General features: G+C 43.5%; 1 pseudogene; it reads right to left on the bottom strand.

The window, feature by feature from the left end:
- Positions 1 to 228: 228 nt before the first annotated feature.
- LOC135368431 (protein transport protein Sec31A-like) lies at positions 229 to 18,386 on the bottom strand (annotated as a pseudogene).
- Positions 18,387 to 19,548: the final 1,162 nt, after the last annotated feature.

Genomic DNA, 19,548 nt, shown 5'->3' with positions numbered 1-19,548 from the left:
GTTTTATTTCAGCAGCTTCAAATTAGGGTAAAAATCAGGCAACATCGGGTGAAAGCCGATTTGCAGCTTACGATGATGGAAATCATGGGTAAAAAACTGGTGTTATAAGGTTTAAGCCCAAAATAAATCTGAATTCGGCACCACTTCACTGCTCTGGCGGGTGCACATATAAAAGTACAGCGCACAAAGCACACATGCAGCACACATGCAGCACAAAGTCCCAAGACATCACCTTAAAAACAGTTGGTCATTTATTGAACCTGCAATGATTTGAAACAAAAACCTTAATCTTACCAGCCCTGTGCAAAGCAAAGCACTAAAAGATTCAATTTCTTTCTTTCTTTCTTTCTTTCTTGTGCGATGATCAACAGTGAACCAAGAAAAATGCAAAAAGAGTAAGCACTATATTTTAGAGCCATGCAGGCTGCTTCAACATCATCAACTAGCAGGTGAAAGAAATCTACCTTGCATCTTGAACTTTGTACACAGTGTATAAGACAGCACATTCCTAGTGCACATGTACAGATAAGTGCTGTGCTATGAGCAGCAGGGTCTTGAGGCCGGGCATGAAGCTACTGGTTTCCGCAAAGTTCGATGTTGATGCCAGATGACTGTGCACTCCCATTGCTGTGGCATAGTCCCTCTGCTGGATTGCTTGTACGAGTTGGTGCAAGCCGTGAACAGTTGGCTGAGACACCTGAAGTGAAGCATTTTACATCAGAGACAAGCTTGTTTGTATAATAGACAGAAGGAAGATCCAGTGGTTCGCATCCTCTCATCCTCTCTGCTTTGTCTCATATTAACATAAGAGCGTCAGTTCTCGCATAACTGGCAATCTCTGGAGCACATTTTAAGAGCAAACAGCGACGGGCAATTGTAAAATACATTTGAAAATTAAGATTGACATGGTGTTCCTCTTTTTCCACCATTCGTTTTAATTCAACCTTCGGTCGGCCTAATTCCATGGTCCTGCAAAAGTAAGAATTAGTTGAAGTCTTTTACAGAAATTTCCAAAGCATTCAAAGCAATTTCATGGAGGCCAGATGAGCTTGTGTAATGCCAACTTTTGTCTTCTGTGTAACCGCTGCGTTACAAAATGTTTGGGACACACGTGCTTTTGCAATAATGAAAGAGGCAATCTGCTTACCATACTGTCGCGCAATCTATCGTACAGGTGTTCCAGCTTTCGTGCAACGTCATCGAGCTTTCTTCGAGACTGCTGGAAATGTCAACACAACAGTTCTGTTAGAAAGCCGAAAGATATCCAACAGCTGAACAAAGAGTATGCACTAGCCTACTAGGCAACCAACATAAAAATTATTGTGGCACGAAAAGGCGAATTACCTGGTTTGTTGCTGCTTGCACACAGCACTGCCTAAGGTTCTCAAACACTTCTTGGAGTATTTGGTGCTCCTGAGGTATAGGGCCCTTTTCTTTCACAGGCTCAGGGGCAGGTGCTGGAGGGGCTGCAGGCTGAAATGTGAAATGTAACAGATCAATTAATAGTGTCACGAAGACTGAGGAACAATGCACAGCGAGCGAGTAGCGTGCAACCTGACATGCAAGCCTGCCTTGAATTGATGAAATGCAGTGAAATGCACCTCTATGACACCAAAGTCCATAATTGAAGCAGTTCAGATAGGAAGGAGTTTGAAGAAATAAGCAACGGCTATGTCTCTGCAAAAGCAGAGGGTTCAATGCGAACTGCTCTGAGTAGAGCTTCATTTTCTGCAGTGCAATGATTAGTTGCTATAAACACACAGTAGAGCTGGGCGAATAGCAAAATTCTCCGGGATTAATTATGTTGGCAGTGGGAGTCTGAAAATCCAACACATTCTGCAGCAATGCATATTCTCTAGTTTCGAAGCTACATCAGATTACAAACTATGCTGGTAAGAATATTTGCCTCTATTGCTGAATACGGTTGTAGAAGCTGTGAATATGGTTATTGGGAGCTGTAGTGCACATTGTACATAAGGACTACAATAATATGTAGTATAGATACACAGTCACATATATGTAGCAGAACTGTGCTTGTGGACTTAGATAGGAACACATCACGAGCGCTACAACTTGTCATGCAGGACTACTACTGTACATGCTGTCGGCTGAGTGAAGTTCTCCATAAATTAACATATTTTCCAATACAGAGAAGAGACGCTCAACTCAATGCCGATGTGGCTCGCACAGGAAAATACTACTGTACGATATGGCCCTTGTCCTTTTTGCCAGTGGCATGTCAAGCCTCCCCTCATCCTCTATATGAACCGCACTACGGCAGTGCAAGGCTCCAAGACTTCCTATCAAACGCACGCACCCACCATCATGATGATGGCGATCGGGCCGAAGCGTGCCAATGTGTGGTATATTCCAGAACTATTCGAAGACTATTCGAAAATATCAGATAGGCAAAATTCATTGTGAATACCGTTCGAATAAAATAAACTATTCGATTCGTAGTCAAAATTTTGCATACTCGCCCAGCTCTAACGTACAGACAATGCTCTCATTACTAACATTACTGTAAGAGCATGAAATGTTGTGCACTACAATGCATGTCAGTTCTGCTACAACAGCATTAGAAAGCAAACCATATTTTGGCAAAGTAAAGCAATCAGCTACTCTGTTATCTTTTGTAAAGACCAAGCACGCTTCCTCTGAACAACGGTAAGGCCTCATTTGGTACAGGACTCGAGAGGAATGTCCTGCAATGATTTGTTTAATGGCATGTGCTGTGACACTTCACCTCAGGTTACACCAGAAAAATGTAAATAATGATTATTTGCCTCAGTGTGAACCTGACCATTGCCATTGGTCATTGCCTGACTTGGCCATTTTAAGTTGACAGGAAACTGATTAAAAAAAAGGAAAGAAAATTGTCATCCTGAACACTGAAACCAATCCGGCTCTGACATCACTATGGGTATCTCGGCCAGTAAGGCAGCACAACAGACGTCACGTGGTTTCATCCTCCACCAATAGGAATAGCCACAGGTATCGCTGCTGCAATGTCGTACCATGACACTGGCACATGTTCGAGGGTCTGTATCTCATCATCTACAGTCAAGCCTCGCTTACCCGTATGCCTCAGTTCCCACCCTGCATTGTCCAGATCACAATGTTCCGGATGGAGAATCAAATGTGGAAATCTGTGAAGTTTCTTGTTCAAGTGCGAGAAGATGGAGAGCATGTTGATTTACACTTAACATGAACATCCCTTCGCGTTCTCGTCATGTTAAGTTTCTCGTTCAAGCACATCTATTGTTCCTGCAGAACGCTGCAGACTGTGCACTTTCCAACAGCCACACCCCATGCTTCTTTAGCTCAGTTTTGAAGGCTAGAAATACTTCCACATGGTTTCGATAGCAGGTACTCGTTGGTCGACGTTTTGTGCCCATCAGAAATCTGACACCTCTTGCACTTCTCTGGAGCGTCCCTACTGTCTGCCCACGCCAGTCTCCAGTTACTGACCTCTGACCAAGGGTGGAAACCACTGGCATGTTTCCGGACACAGGAATCAGAATGACACTGGTTCTAGAGCACTGTTTCCAGTGTTTCACATCTGGATACGGATAACGAATTCGAGGTAACCAAATTAAAAACCAGTGCTAACAAGTTTGTTCCCAATCATGCAGATGGGATAACAAGTTTTCTGACTACCTGAGTTACAGATAACAGATACGGATAACTGAGTTACACCCTCAGTATTCCTCTGTGCAGTGCAATGCACATACGGTGTAATGAACCACACATACCAAAGTGCCACAACCTCTTTAAATAAGTAATACAAATTTGTACAAATACTACAAATAAGTAATACAAATACAAACAACAGAAGGGGAGAAAGGAAAGGAATTCCTCACTCTCCCAGCTAGATATAATTTATGTGAGTAGCACAGCAGGAAGCCTGCAGGTTTTTACGGTCGTCTATGCATGGTTAGTTCTGCATGGCATGCAAGGAACGGTAAACATGAGGACTCTGCACTTGAGATGTTAGTGTTACATCCCATGCTATGAGTACAATATTTCAGACAGTTTCTCATCCACAACTATTACTTACAGCTTCCAGTGGATTGAGTATGGAAAGCTGAGAAGGACAGTGACCCTCCACCGTAACAAAAGAAAACAAGGACACAAATAAGAACAGAACATAATGCACAGAAGAGCATAAAATTCAGTTCTTGGAGTTGGATCACATTATTAAATTCCACTTTTCTTTGCAGAACATGAAATTATTTTCATCAGAACTCAAGTATCAATGCAGCAAAAACCAAGACTGCTGGCTGAATCCTTTCTACTGCACTGCCTTTGGTGGTTCCTTTGGTTTGCACACATACATAGAAGTCACATGTGAATTTCCGTGCATCTATTCTACAAAACCAGATGCTGAAAAAACATGGAACCTTTCTGACTGCAAATATACAGTATGTAGTCAGTTCAGCCACGACCTACTACCATACTATAGAGACCTGGACATACGGCAATCGCCTATAGGAGAGCAGTGTCATGGATTAGTTACGCTAGTGGCCACTAGAGGTGCCACTTGGCATTATTGGGAAGATGAACTGAGAATGACATGTATGTACATTATTATCATCATCGTCACCGTCATTCGTCTGCTACACAGCCTGTTGCTTTGCACACGCCACCCTCTCCCATACCTCTTTTTCATCTTCAACACAGCCCAAAATACACTACCATGGCTTTCGCAAATCACACGATAATGAATAGTGCTAGCTAGCGCCAAATCCCAAAGCGAAGCGGCGACCGCCAGACCTACTACCACTGTGCTGGGAGCTCTGCGCATGTTCAGGTCTCTAGTGTAGTAGGTCGCAGTTCAGCTCATTCTAGGATTATTCAAATATGTGCAAGCTTTGACTTCACACTTCAGTAACAACACAGTGGCCTTGCATTTCCGTGCAACATGCATCAATTACGCACTACACCAACAATTTTTCATGACGCCATGTCATTCTTGCCTTACCTGTGCCACAGTAGGTGCCACAGTAGGTGCCACAGGCTGCACAGGAGCATAGAGCTGAGCAGGAGGAGGCATGTAGCCGCCCTGCAAGCCAGCCTGCGGGGGCTCGGGAACTGTTGGCGCGCTTGCTCCAATAAGAGGTGTTGTCATTGCCGATGCCATGTCAAAAGTGGGCACCGAGGGCACCTGGAAACAACAAGACAAAACATGGGGGTGTGACAAGCGAGGTGACTTACACAAAGTGATACATAGGTGACTGAAAACATGGCAGCTCAAGCCACAATTAGCATGAAGCCACAGTAATGCTGGGAAACCTTCTTTGACAGCAGTAAGAAAGAAGACGGTAACAATCTTAACATGGGTGTTAATTTTGATACACGTTTCTAATGTTTCTGATTAGCACGATTTCAGGAAACCCACAAAAACTAGCAGGAACCCACACATTTTCACACTAAAAAATTAATCTGAATCTTTTAGATGACAACAGAGAGCCGGATGGCTAGCCGTCACCTCCTCTGAAACGTTTGTGGGCAGATATGACACTAACGTCGGGTGCAGCACTGCCCCCCCCCCCCTCTTCTTACGCACTAGGTATTGACCAGATCGAACGAACTAACCTTGCTAGACGGCTTTAAGGGTGGCGGGTCATTCCATCCAGATGGAGGGTTATTCCCAGAGAGCACAGATGTCATTCCAGGAGGTGGCACGTGAGACGTCGGTGGCGGTGGTGTGGGGTTGGACGGTGCTGGAATGTATTAAGTTCATCTGCTGCATCTGTGTTGTTTCGTCGAAGCACGGGAATATCTAGCTAACGTACACTCGGAAATGTATGGATGAATTGTGCCAATTACTCACCTCCTGCCGTCCCATACACATTCGTAAACTGGGTTGCTGATGAATTGGAGAACGTGTAGGTAGCGTTCTGGTCGCCGTAACTGAGGGTAGGACGAAAAATATGACCATCGTGCAGAAAACATACGACGTGAGAGTAGACGTACCCTTGATCAGGGCTGTAAAAGCCCTGAGGCTGAGAGTACGGCTGTGAGGTGACGTAAGACGACGACTGAGAGTATGGGGTCTGCTGGTAATACGGAGGCTGATTGTAGGATGTGTCATTGTACACGCATGGGTCATGGACGCTGGGGTACCTGGATCGGATACCTGAACAATACAAAGCATAACGGTTATTTCGGCTCCGCAATTTATTCCGTTTTATGGCAACACTCAGGCCAGGCACCTTAGGGGAGCAGCCTTAAAGGGACCACATAGAGATCCTCGAAAATGTCTATAGGCATACGTAATGCATTCCTGGCCACTAATACATTCACCATGCGGAGTATGAACCAAGCACTGGTTAGAATAACGGAGAACACATTCAAAAAAGGCATCTGCCGCGACCCGACTGCTGCCAGCGTGACAGAGAAACTTGATGTGACGTGACGATGCATGTGACGTCAGGTTGCTTGTAGGGAGGAGGGGGGATGTCAGGAAGCCACTCGGCACTTTATTTGTGCGTGATCTGCGTCAGAGCTGAATGCGATATGGCAAAAATCAGATATATTTCAGAGAACAGGCCTCCCTGAGACCCATTTTGCACTCAGACTTCATATTCGTGAATCTTTTCGTGGTCCCTAACGTGACACCAGCCAATATCACACCTAACGCAGCAATGGTTTGCAATGGCTTTCTATGCCACTGGAACATAATAATTGGTTGCGCAAACGGCTAGATCAGGTTTAAGTTGATATTGTGCAGATATCTATGTAGCCCTAATTATGAGTGACTAACCCTTTGAATGAGGCACTGGTACCACAGGTTCAGCAGGTGGCAAGGGTACTGTAGGAACTGGAGGTTGGAACATCTTTTCAGGACGTTGTTGTTGTTGTTGTTGTTGTTGTTGTTGTTGTTGTTGCTGTGGTGGATACCCGTAGTTTGCATTTTGATGGTTGTACTGATTCACCTGCAAAATAAGGCCCACTTTTGTAGCATGAAATGTCTAAGGGTTCCTCAATCTCATCTCACAAAATATTGGGGTTCTGTCAAGCCCTGCCTTGATGTGACTACACAAGAGGATGACAAGGAGGACCACACAAGGACATAAACTCAAAACCAGCAGGGGTTTAACACTCGACAACATGGCAGTGGCAGTGGCAGTCATGGCTCATGTACTCAAATGCATCAATAAGCCTAGCATAGGTAGCGTACCTTCTTTCATGTAACAAACTCAGGACCAGCAGTGGTTTATTTCTCGATAACAGCATGACAGTGGCAGTGATGGCTCATACATACAAATGCATCAGTAAGGCCCAGTTTCACCAATGCCGATTAACATTTGAACCGAGATCAACAGTCCCTTAACTTGAATTTAACACTGAACTCTGCTTCATTAAAGTGAGCTATTGTCACTAAAACACTCATCACATCAGCAACTGATACTTGTAAAAAACTTGTTGAGCCACCATGTTGAGGTAAATAAAACTTTGAATGGTACGACATACATACCTGGGACACAGGAACAACTTGCGGAACACCTTGGTAAACAACACGGCCTTTGGAAATAACATCCGTGGACACTTTGGTCTGACCATAGACGTTACTCTGCCATCCCTGAGGAGTTACTGATGGAACCTTTCCCATGGCAGGTGGCACTACACGGACTGGCTCCCCTTTAATTTCCACACGGCGGAAAGGAAAGTGGGGTGACTTCATTCCTAGGCACTGGAAGATACGGTCTTGTAGGATGGCAAGGTTAGGCTGCAATAGAAGGTGGGGCAACATGAAGTCGTGATCAGGTTGAATGCAGCATACAGCTTGCAAAACTTCTACATTCAAGTAATGTCCAGTAAACTTTGGCTTAACCTCCACAATCTGACCATGGTTCAGCTCAGGTAATACCCCGGAATCAAATTTGCACACCAAAAGATTTACGGCGTATGGAAAGAGAGTTTTAGCAGAAGAGAGGGTATCCACACAGGTGGCCTAAAATGCCAGCACAGCTCAGTGACGTGAAGCTACCGTCGAAGTCGAACACAAGGAACACTTACCTCTGAAGGGTCAGCCAGGTATATAAGGGCACTGTTTAAGCTACCTTGAGCTGCTAGTACAGAGGCATACTGGCCCAAAAGCGCGGATAATGTCCCAGTCTGGATGCTGCACGGCTGCCCTCCAAGCTGTGAAACTGCGGCTCTGAGTATCATCACCTGTTCCACAAGTTCCTGCAAAAACGGTGTGTATCATTCACCTGTTAATCTGCAATGATTTCAGTTTGTCAATGTACAAGCTAAAAAACTGAACTTGTTGTTGCGCAAAAATGAATCAAAAAGATCAGAAGTTATCTCGTACTCCACAGCAAGGGCACAAAAAAGACACAGTTTCATGCAACAAATTACAGGCTGCACATAACAAACATGTAGACTAGCAGAACACAAACTTCACTGTCTCTCTACAGAAACTTAATAGTAGTGCGCAAAATGTAATTTTAATTCTGATGGAACACCGAAACAGAAATGAACGTAAACAATGCTAAATATTGGATAATATTAACAGAAATGTGAATACACCCCCTTGTGGAGCTCAGAGTTGACTGCTTTTTATGAATGCTAGTTCTTGGTATCAGGCTCAGTGAGAAGATTAGGTGATCATGTTAGCCAGTGAGGAGAACACCTCAAGGAGGCATCTCAACTCGCTGCTAAGTCACAAATGAAATATCATCACAGCCACCAGAAATACCCCTTCCCACAAACCACTGTGTTGACAGACGAACATAAAAGACTCACTTGTAAATTAGATGGGCTGTCTACATTCTTCTGGACTCGAACCCAACATTTTGCAAGTTTTTCCAGATTTCCAGCGCATACGTAACAGAGCATTGCATAGGGAACAAGAGCAGTATTCTCCTCACTTTCAAGTCGTGAACTGAGGATTTCTGAAACATAAGACAATTCACACCTGTACAACTTGAAAAAGGCACTTGGGCAAGGAACAATGTGTACAAACAATATAACATATTCACTGGCATAATTTGCGCACTTTTTCTCTAAGAAAAACCGGAAAAGTTGCGGGTGCGCAAATTGCGTGGGAACGTTCGTTACGATATCGTTCGATACGAACGACGCAAACTTTCAAAATTTTAGTATGTCGGTCATATAGGCTCATCGGTCTCATCATAGGCTCATCAGTTCATCAACTCATCGGTCATATAGGCTCATCGGGCATATAGGAGAGAGAGTTTAACATACCACAAAGCACAGGAAATTCCTCAGGCTTAGCATACGTCAGTACAGCTGCTAGTGCTTCTTTCCAACAGCTAATGTCACATTTTTTGACAACATCAGCCCAGTTAGAGTTCACCACGGCAGATATAAGCTGGAAAAAAATGATGAATCGTGTGCATCAGCTAAAGACATTGAAACTACATGCCACAAATACTGCATAAGCGTAAAAATCCCGGTTTGTTGGTTGTAATGCATCATTAAAAGTGCTGTGTGTTGGAGTTCTGTTCATTCCTTGTCGTAGTTCACTAAAACATCCATTTGGGCCTGTTGGTACAATTCCTTGATGATAAAAGCGCTAAAACAACAAACGCAGACGACGCAACAACAGATGACTAAACAGATGTCTAAGAGAGCACTGCAACAACAAAAACAGTAAGGGATCTCTTCTTGCATTCCAGAGATTGTGGGTCTGATGGAATGTAAAGGAGAATAACAGTAAAGGGGGGGGGGGGGGGGGGGGGGGGGGGGGGGGGGGGGGTGTTACAAAAAGCAAAAGGAGAGAGAGATTTGGGAAGCCCTGTTGATTGGTAAAGGTGGTGGCAGATGTGTTAGTACAGAGTGCGGCCAACGGCGACAAGCTATATCCCCCCCCCCCCCCCCAACCACACACACAGAGAATTAGTATATGCTATCGGAGAGGGAAAGTGAGTTCCTGCTGCAGTGATAAAGATGTACTTGGCAGTTTATTAAATTGCTGAAAGTGAGTGCTCTATGTTGTGTCGTCTGTGTTTATCGTACAGGGATTGTTGTAGTTGTTTTTAACAGACTGCACAGAAAGGTTCTACCACTTTTAATCATGGAATGCTGCATATATATTACAAAAAAACACCACTTACCTTTGCAGAGTCTGAGGCAGCCTGTTCAAAATACTGTTTCTGCGTGCGCTGTAGCAAAGCCTGGCCCCCAGCCTGTGCTAAAATTAGAGCATCCGTCCAACGCTTATCTTTTATGCACAAACTGACTGCCGCCTCTACATTTCCTGTCAGGAGAGCTCTGTTCAGCAGGCCATCTGTGCTGCCTATTGCAAAAGTGTTACGATAATAAGAAGTCGCTCAGCCAAACGCACTGTTGTATAGTTAAAGACTGTTGAGATAAACAAACTAGCACGACTCGAGGAGCAAAGTTCATACTCACTGTTGTCAGTACATATCCTGAAGGGCACATATTCCTCCATTCTGTTTTGTTCTGCTATTGTTTCAAAGGCTGCCTCGTCTCTGTCGAGGGCATCTTCTGTCTGCTGACGAAGAACCGTGCTTTAGTATGCCCAGCTACAATGCCATTTGAAAATCGTGTACTGCCTAGGCACCAACAGATTTTGCAGGTGCAGATTACAACATTCTGTAGTATGCAGACATGGGATATGGACTCCAGGCCAAATTTAGCACTTTAAATTCTAAGCCTGACTTGCCAAAATTTAGATGACCGCAGCTGCTCGGACATGCACCAAAGCTGTTTCACTCGATAATTAATTAATACATAAATAAATCAATAAACGCACAAATAAATAAATAATACGAGAGAGGAGTTTCTACGAACCAGTAGTTCCCAATATGGTCTCACATTGTTCATCAGTTTTGAACTGACTAAAAGTGACATGACACTTCAAATGGTACAATTCACCAGTCATGCTTTAAAAGCATCAGTCAAGTCACTATCTCTTTAAGTTGACCAGGAATTTTCCTTCATATAGCTGATGTCCTTCACAAACAACTCCTGTCAGTACAAAAAGTGTCTGAAGTTCTGTCGCAGGAACTGCTCCAAATATCAGAAGGATATAGCTATTTTCTTTCTTTATTGCATTCTCATGATTTACGGCAAAATTATATTATATTATTAGCTACGCCCACATCCTCCTCTCCTTTGCACTGCCCCTTCGTACACCCTACCAAGGTTGCTTGCCTAAATTTTCAAACTGTATTCATCAAATTGTCCACAAGTTGAGGAAGCTTGGAAATGTTGGGAACTACAGCTTCGAATTGTTGTGGTGCACTGCGGCACATTGTGCACCTCCCACCCACCCACTCGTAAGTAACGTACTGCATTTGTTATTGATGTGCAATTTGATTGCATAAAGTATGTGAGAAAGACTAAAAGTGAGGATAGTGTACTGTGCAAGGAGTGCTGAACAAGGAAAAGACTGTGCAAGGCAAACTTACAGAGTTGTCTAAAGAAGATGGACTAGATCTGGCAGAGTCTTGATCACTCTGAGACAGGAAAATGTAAGTGATTGGAGAGAGTGCACAGTGGAAACCTCATGTGATTGGAGGTACAAGTGAGTGGCTACATGCAATAGGACTGGGGTGCTGAGACACCCTTTCAGCCATGGCACCATTGAAACTTCCGTAATGTAAAATGTTTCACAGAAAATGAAGAATTTGCCTGACACACCTGAAGCTCACATGCATTAGTCAATTTTAGTCAATTTAATAGTAGTATTTTAAATGAGAGTGTGCAATCAAAGAGTGGCATATTTATTAGAAAAACTTAAAATATCAAATCTTTATCAAAGAGTGAAGTTGCACAGTATGCAATATACAAATTGGTGCAATTTTCTGTTGTGAGTATGCACTGACCCACTACAATTAGAGGTGACAAGAAATTCTCCAGATGGAAAACTTTTACTAATGCATATACCCAAGCAAGCACTACATCAATTTGTATATGGCATCAAAACAAGAAAAAAAAAGATTCATAAGAGCTGCATTCACATTGAAGAACTGTCATATGCTACTGTCCACATTGCCTGTTGTTGCTCCATGTGTGGAAGAAGGAGAAACGAAAGGACCAGTGATAAAGCCCACCCATCCCCATGTAGACGCAGTACTCTCCAATATATTGTAGCACACTGATAAGAATACGGCCCTAGTCGCCCTGTGCAATGATGTGCTCTCGTTTACTCACCGTAGCGTTGAGTGAAAGGTTGTTAAGGTCTTGCGAAGTGTCTTCAACTCCTGGTTCGTTCTCATCCTGAATCAGTGGAGAAAGCTGGCAGGAATAAAAGATGTTTAAGAAATTTGTTTAAAAGCTTTGAGTTTACAGTTGGAGCCTGAAGTTTTAGAGTTTAACCCAATTCTTTCCCGAATCTGCACCCCCAAATTGAAGGTTGACTCTTCAGGGTGAAACACTATATTTACCCAGCAAATTTCCCGCACTGAGACATCTGTAGGAATGCGTACTAACTTGTTTGGCAGCAAATGCAGTTACATCACCGTCTGCACCAAGCCAGTACAGATAGTTTGAGTAACTGCACCAGATTTCTTACTTATGGATTTCACAGTTTAGCATACTGGAAGTAATTCCACCTGAACTCTCATGAATTTGGAGCACATGTTTATTCACCTGATTGTTACCCTCCGAATTTAGAAGAAAATATTCCCAAAAAACTTCAGGCTCTATTTACAGTGCTTGAAAATGAAAAGAAAATGAAAAAAATAGGGCATCAATGTAATTAACTGCCTCATCAGTAAAGTGTTTAACGCTCACTTCCACAATGTTTCAAGTCGTTATGCTAAGCTATCGTGCTTCGCAACTTTGCTGACATTGGCTCTATTCACACATGCTAACATCTCAGAGCTACTTTCAAGATAGAACTACTTTCAGAACTACTTCACTACTAAGGCTAACATTTCAGAACTACTTACAGCAGTGCAAGTACTGCTATTACTTACTTCTCACTATGTACTGAGCCTCTTATATTTATGTGCACTTCTATATTATATTACATTATACATCTGTTTTAATGTTATTTTACAATAGGGATAAAATTGAAGTGGCCCTCTGAAGGAACAGCTCAACATTTCCCGTATACTTCACCTTCAACTTTTCAGACCACGCATCTAACCACAGTCAGAGAGCCGCAACAGAAAATGCACATTTCGCAAAAGCCGTTTTTCACGATACTTTGACATAACGTTCAGATTTCACATTCCCGTGAATACAGATATAAACCGGCTGGGCTAATTAATTCTGAATATTAAAAAAAATACAATCACGCTGTGTTAATACACCATCAAAAATTAAATGTGCTCACATTATCTTACTCAGTACTGATATCTTGAGGATCGTAACCAAGAAGAGACAACATCTTTGCTCTTGGAGAAGGCTCAAAGTTTGCCTGCAAGCATTGAGAAGCAATATCGTCACGTTGCACACCCTATCGCAAAAGTGCTACATCAGCATTGCATCTTGCAGTAACACGTTGTGCACTCTCAAACATCACTGTTATGAACACTGTGCATGAACCTGTTTTGACGGTAAAACCCATTTTTTTCATACATCTCACCCGAAAGTCTACTTCTCCACCCAATATCACCAGATTTACCATTTTAACGGTTCCTGAAATAAAACCCGATTTTTATCCCCCCCCCCCTCCCCCGATTTTCAAAAAACATAAAACGCAAAAACCACAGGGCCCCCACCAATGAACATTCTGCGAGGCATACACCACTCCATCTCTTGTCACACTGTCGTACCAGAAGCAGAGGTATTGCGCAACACTTACCTGGAGAAAGCTCCATGTGAGACGATCGTTAACGTCAGTAGAAGACGCGATCTTGTTCTGACAGAAGTCCGAGAGGTTGCCAGTGCTCAATGCGGACTCCAGCTTCGAGGACTGTGCCACAAGATTGTGCTCTGTAATGACCTGGCTCACATTTACCAAACGTGGTGCCATCTGCCTTCCCTGATTTCCACCAGACTCGGAGGAGGGCACTCTTCCGAGAAAGACACCAATTTTCCTCCAAACTGAAAATGAGAAAGCAAAAACAACGTTAAAATTGCAGCCTTAGGCCAAAAGGGTAGGTAAAACCATGTTACTTATAGCATAGCGTATACACCTACAATTCCAAATCATTCAACGAAAAGTACTAATGCATAAGATCAACATAGCTCAGTAATAAATTGTCACAGGACTTCACAAACTTCACAGACAAAATTTTCACACAAACATGGTGGTTTGACTTCACTGCAGCCTTGTAAATATGCTGCTGCCCCGTGTTTGACCGAGGCAAAATAATACGAGAAAGAAATACTCATAAAGCACAGTACAAAAAAAAAAAAAGAAAAAAAAAACAAGGACAAGAGGGAGAGACACAACAGAAACATTGACTCGCAACTGGAAAAGATTGCCCACTGAAGGGAACCGTCATTAAAATACCATTCTTTTGTCATCGTACACGTGTGTCCCAAAGACGTTTTTACGCTGTGCTTTCATAGTATGCTCGACACCGACTACCTCACCTTTCCACTGCCATACAAGAAAGACGGGATCAAGTGGAAGACCTATCGGACCCGATTAGAAAGTGATGTCCTCGGGAAATGTCGCGGAAACCGCATTCACAAACTAAAACGCGTCTGCAGCACACACCAGCGTGCAAGAGTTCGTTCTTCATGACATAACAACAAAATGCAACCGCTGCAAGAGACTTCTACTAAACAAAATCAAAGGTGCACACGCTCACCCCAAATGAGGCGCCCACCGGCCTTCGTAACCACTTTGGTGGCTTCTGCAGCGACACAGAAACAAAACGCTGCGCAGCCACAGCCTGCTGCTGCTGTTGCTGCTGGTGCACGAGTAGTGGCTGCTGAAATGCGTCAGCACCAGGGAAGGACTCTGCAAGCTTGGCACTGGGTTGTACCTGCTGCTGTCCACCCAGCAGTGAGTACACCCCAACGTGGCCATCAAATGACGAGCTGGCAATCACTGCTGGGTTGCGCGGACACCAAGCTACGTCGAAGTTCCACTGGTTACCTGTCGGGATCTCGCAGACCAGCTGCAAACAAACGTAACGTAAATGTGTTAGGAATGCATCTGTATCGCAGCAAAATTATCCAAGAGAAAGGGGGAGGATGGGGGTCTCTTACTTCTCCATTTGAAACACTAGAGTTTGGGTTCCAACAAAGAATCCTATTATCCTTTCCACAAGACAGGAGGAGGTCAGGATCTTGAGGACACCAGGCAATTGCCAGGACACCTCTGGTGTGCACAAAGAACAAAGACTTACAATCAGTCCACGTGCAAACTCGCATTTCCGGATCTACGAAGAAGCTGGCTCCAGCATGCACACCTTCTAATGTCATTAGATGCACTGCAACTGAAGATTTACTCATGCATGTAGATTTACTTAAGCACAATCAGCCATTCTGCACTTGTGTTGGAGGCTTGATAGGAGAGGTTGAAGAAAGGAGAACGTCACTTTACTTGTATTACGGGCAATCAAATTCAAAAAATAATTCAGAAGTAAAAGCAGATCGAAACTGATGACAACTTGGTAGTGCAATTTACTGAACATCTATTTGTTTGCATTTGTAGGCACATCTTCCACAAGAGAGCGTCACCTTTTTAGGAAAAAGTTGGGTTGGCTGGATATTTACACAGTGATAGCATAAGTTTCCCTTGATACAATACTGAGACTTCTTCCACATTCATTGTACCTACAAGGTCACTGCCCTAGAAGAACGTCCTTTACAGCGTGCTCCGATTTGCAAAAATCAAGCTGCTCTAGCTAAGGAGAGCCACAAGACAGTTTCAACACAGGCCAATCTTATACAATGACTAACTTATCCATTAGAATCAATGAGCAGGTTGCTGCTGTGGTGGCATATAAAATCATGGATGACCAGTTACACCAAGATGTCCCAAAGCCTGCGCCTTTGTGCGCTCCTATTCAAACTGTTATGTTTTCGGTTTAAATGAGTTTGTCAGGTCAGGTTACAAGTGCCCAAAAGGACAGGAATGAACAAAACACTAACACATTACTATTGAAAGTCTGCTTGTAGTGCATGCATGTCGTGTTCATTTGAACCGTGTTATGATTTGGAATTTCAGTGAGGCACCTTACCTCTGATGTTGTTCTAGGCTCTTCAGTGGAGATGTGGCAAATCTCAAATCCCAGAGCTGGACTACAGGAGCATGATCATCCTCAGAAGCTACACACAGCTGGGTCGCTACTTCTGGGTGCCACGCAACTGACTTGCAGTGTAACTGAAATGCAACGTGAAACAGGAATTCCAAATTACCACATAAACATTGTGGAGTGATCGTGGCAGAAAGCACATAAGACAAGAACTGACACGGACAGCGTTTTGAGTTCGAGTGATCTACCGTGGCCAGTTTCAACCAACGTACTCCTTCATTACAATTAATTACAACACTTCAGTTATAGTTCTCACCTACCCGTGACGTTGTATCCGAGACTTTGATGATGGGTTCATTTTTTCTTAGGTCCCATACCACACATCGAGCAGGAAATGTTGATGCCAGAATATGCTGAACTTGCCTGTTCCATGCCAAACAGCTGATGTCTTCGTGAGGCTGCACAACGCAGAAGACAAAAGGTTGGTAGTACAGGGTATCGTCAATCCAATACATGTCTTGGAAATGTATGTTTGAATATAGTACATTATGTCACTATATTGACAACGGGAACAACTACAATAACTACACCACAAGAGCTTGGTGGGACTACCGATGTTCTCATGTACCACACACAGTGCAGTCATTAACAATATGAAAAACATAATAAATGCAGTGGCGTAGCGTGAGGGGTGCCGTAAGGGCGGTCGCCTCGGGGCGCATGATTTTTTGGGGCACAAGTTAGAGACAGGAAAAAAAGTTGAAAAGTTGAACTAGAAAAAAATGTGATTTTTTTAACATTAGGCGCTGTTGGAACAATCTCCCGGGCGCTTCAAAGACGGAGGCAATTGAAGCAAGGTTCGATATACCATGCCGGAGCAAAATTGCATCCTGTGTGCCTCGCAAGTAGACTGCGTGCATTGAGACGGCAGCCCATGTTCTCACTTTCCTCCATTTCTTTTTTCAATAAACATATCCCCACCTCCCCATGTTCTCAAAGTGGAGCAACCAAGGCACAAAGTCTATGAAACGCTTTCCACTGGATGGGGGGGGGGGGGTGATTCGGAAGCATTCCTGTTATGTGTCTTGTTTGGGGGGCGTGACACTCGTTTCGCCTGGGGTGCTGGGAACCCACGGTACGCCACTGAATAAATGTACCAGAGGTCTTGAGAGATTACATACTCCCACACAGGAAATAGTGCTGTAGGTATGACTACTTTGACACACGGGAAATCTTACTTGCGACTTTGCGCCAGGTGTCATCGGCGCGCTCGGACTGTTCAGGTCCCAGATGAATATCTCTGAATCGGTGGACCCGGATGCTAGCAAGTTTGGCTGGAAGCAAAACGTGATGAGGAATGAATACTTTTTTCCCCCGGACAGGATATCGATACAACGTTCGTAATAATGCATTCGAGGCAACCGTTGGCCTACCTGAAAGACATTGAAATCCAGAGCATAAATTGGCCCTGTATGCTTCTCCTTTTCACAAATTAGCGCATCTTCCCCTTGGTCAACTTGGCAGGATTGTAAACCAAGAGGTGACCACCGTCGGCACCTCCCACCAGTATGCCACTCGAGAGCTCATCCTCATCCATTCCATGGCACCCCCACGCAATTTTATGGAACCTGTGTTGTGAGATATTCCCTTGCGATTAATTTCAGCCATTCACATTGTCAGAAAATGATGACTGTCATTAAATTCGTAACATTGGTATATTAAAAGCATAGTTACCGGTGTTCAGATGGTAAAGTTCCAACCAGGCTCATATCAAGCCCGGGTTCGGTGAGGTTCAAGGAATAGATTTCCAATGATGCTGTTGTGCTGCAGGTGTCAAATTAGATATAAAAATAGCATATACAAATCATTAGAAATGATGAAACGACAATGAGTGCTTGCTGGTGTGCAGACTGAAGTCGGTGTTAAGGACAACAAAATGTCAGTGGACCAACCTGAATGTAGAATCTAGCTGTTGAGCAGCCGTTCCAGCGGCTATGTAAATTGGGTGGTGTGCGCTTGGGGACCATGCTATGTTTGCCGTCCGGTCTATTTCCTTTACTTTCATGTTTGCCTGTGTGGACAACCATCAATCGAATAACTATGAAAACGAAGCAAGATTGCAGCGTCCTACACAGTACACCCACAATATGTTGTCATGCACAAATGCTACGTATCACTACAGCGGTGTTGCCACCGTTCAGATAGTCTCCTTTCCTAAAGAACTACACACATAAAAATTTTCAAGCACTCTAACCAAGCTAGTATGGAAACATAATAGACATTTCGCAATAAGCGACTACTGCCATAAAATCAAAAGGAGAATGTGTATTACAACAACCCTACGGAAGAACAACCGTCGGGTTGACAGCACTACACCGCCCAAAAACATTAAGTTTACGTCGTTCCTGACAAGCTCGAGCACTATTATCTGAATTATTGTAAACAAACATACATAAATCATCACATACCAAGTGATAGCAATAACAACGTGTCCAAAGAAATATTACCGGCAATCGAGTCCAACGTGGCAACAAAGTGCAAGTGCTTTGGTTATCCTAGCGGCGATCAGCGACGTGACGTTATCAGTCGGTGAAACCGAAACTGTTTTCTCTTTTCTCCAGCGCGTCTAGCAGACGACATTCCATGCGTGTGAGTTGTTTATTTGAACTTCCCTGAAATCATTCTAGAAATTAGTTTGCATTTTAGTTCATTTCTTTTTAATTCATAGTCTGGCACCTATGCCTTACCTTACACTTCAAATATTTGGGATACGGAATAATTATCGTGCACGATGATAAACAGTAAAGATCTTGGTTGGCCTGCCATAAGGTAGAAGTTGCATCATTCATACTTCAAAACGCGTGGTCTACGTACACATCAGTGGCACTGCAAAATTGGTCCTATATGATAATGGAGATTAATCAGTGCTTTCGTTAAAGACGATTATAATAGTGAACAAAGGCATGGTAATCACCAATGGATGGACTTCGACATGACTGGAATTTGCAATACCATACTGCATATGTTATTGATCACTGTTTGCTAAGAAAGCAATGTTTTGCAAAGCAATGTGCTGGGAAAACTATGTTTCGGAACGAACTTACGCAGTAGCCCCTCGCTATAACGAAGTCAACGGGACCGGCGGAAATTCTACAAGCGATGATTCGCTATAGCGGCAGTGCCACAAAAATAGTGAAAGGATCTACACAAGTGAACTACGAGTGAGTAAATAGCACAAGTGACTAGCTACGAAGCCATCGAGAGCAAAAACCAAATATATGTACTGTAGTATACTAGCACATAAACCTTGGATGATCACTTTGAAAACATATTTTATTTTATTTTTTATAAAAGAACAGACGTAAGATGAGTTTGCCGAAGGGCATCGTCAGGCTTGCATGACACGCCTTGAATGACACGATGGCACACCCCACCTAAC

The sequence above is a fragment of the Ornithodoros turicata genome, chromosome 9, assembly GCF_037126465.1.
Source record: "Ornithodoros turicata isolate Travis chromosome 9, ASM3712646v1, whole genome shotgun sequence".
Classification (NCBI taxonomy): domain Eukaryota; kingdom Metazoa; phylum Arthropoda; class Arachnida; order Ixodida; family Argasidae; genus Ornithodoros; species Ornithodoros turicata.
The sequence above is the reverse complement of the archived record's forward strand: the minus strand, read 5'-3'. Positions and strand labels throughout refer to the sequence as shown.